This window comes from Mus caroli, chromosome 2 (genome assembly GCF_900094665.2).
Source record: "Mus caroli chromosome 2, CAROLI_EIJ_v1.1, whole genome shotgun sequence".
Classification (NCBI taxonomy): Eukaryota; Metazoa; Chordata; class Mammalia; order Rodentia; family Muridae; genus Mus; species Mus caroli.
The window spans coordinates 105148527-105149934 of NC_034571.1; the positions used below are offsets into that span (position 1 = coordinate 105148527).

Here is a 1408-nt window from a genome sequence, read left to right on the forward strand (position 1 = left end):
GCAACAACCATCAATTACAGTTAAGAATTTTTCTGTAACAACCAAATGGATAATCAAATATTGCAACAACTCAAGTATTACTGAGCAAAGTGCATCTCTACAGTATTCAGTGTTGCTATTCAGTTTTCTAACTTAAAACAGCCTATGGTAACTGGCANCAAAGAAGNTCCTTGCAATAGACTGCCTCTGCTTGAGAACTTAGGATGTAATTATTGCATGCTGCTAATATTCTATCTAAACATTAAGGATACTCCTAAAGTATTTGATGGTAGACTATGATTAAGACATCACACTACAAAAACCTTATGCAGAAGGAAACCTTACGGACGTGTTTCTGCTTTAAATATTGTGAAAAAACGTTACAGTGGAATGAATTTTCGCAGTGGTTAGGTCAAAGGCAGTTACATCATAGCAACAGTATGTTTTGCACAATTTAAGGCTTGGCTGGTTCTTTAGTCAGCTTCTTCCTCTGATTCTTCTTCTTCAGNAGTTTCTAGCCAGGTTAGCCACTGATTCACCTGGAACAAAGCCTTGCCTTTTCCTGGAAACTCTTGAGTTATGTCTTCCTTCCAAGCTAAGAAAGCTTCCTCTTCAATAATTTCCATGTCATAGAAATGAACAAAAATATCGAAGTAACATGCCTTTTGGGAAGCTGCTGTTGTAACAGTGCACCTGCAAAGCATACAGGGCACTGACCTGTAGANCCACATGATCATGAAGAAATTTCTGCATCACTGGCTTAAAAGAGAGCAGCAGCTGTTTTTCCTGCTCTAACTGCTCTTTGGAAGGAGCAGAGGAAGAATCTGTCTCATCGCTGGGTGGGCTGACTTCACTAGAAATGTACTGTAAGAAGCTGGTCATTAAGATGTTCACAAATCCTTTATCTACATGAAGTTTGGGAGAGATGTTATCTTTAATCCATTTATATATAGTTTGAGGGGATGGATCCAGCTTAATTTGCTTCAATAGTTCCTTCTCTAATTTAAGGAGTGGGAATAAGAAACTCAGTCCCTTTCCTTCCAAAATCTCCAACATTTGATCCTTATTCTGATCAATTTCTGGCAGCATTTTCTGCATATTGACCTTGCTTTGTTGAAAAAGTTCGGTTAACCACTCTCAGTCTTGTAATTTAGCTAATTGCTGAAGACAAAGTAGGAAGAGAGGGAAGTGGGTGCCACGCTCCAGTGGTTGAGCTAGTTCGGAAATGCTCACCAACTCTGAAATTATAGCACGAGCTGCAAACTGTGCCAAATAAGATTTCTCCAAGGGGCTCTTCTGGTCAGAAAAGCACCGAGGCAGCTAGGACACAGGATCGGCTGACACTCGCCAGCTACCCACAACACCCGCCACAGGATCTTAAGACTTCTGGTGAGTGGAACACAGCTTCTGCTCCAATCCAATTGCGCGC

At 40.8% G+C, this 1408-nt stretch overlaps 1 pseudogene across 1 annotated transcript in view; it reads right to left on the reverse strand.

Annotated features, from left to right (window-relative positions):
* Positions 1-433: 433 nt before the first annotated feature.
* The window catches only part of LOC110306872, a 2790-nt pseudogene continuing 1815 nt past the window's right edge, over positions 434-1408 (reverse strand). Inside the window, exon 3 of the transcript XR_003834655.1 lies at positions 434-1217. The product of XR_003834655.1 is annotated as a eukaryotic translation initiation factor 4 gamma 2 pseudogene (transcript). The remainder of the gene's footprint in view (positions 1218-1408) is intronic.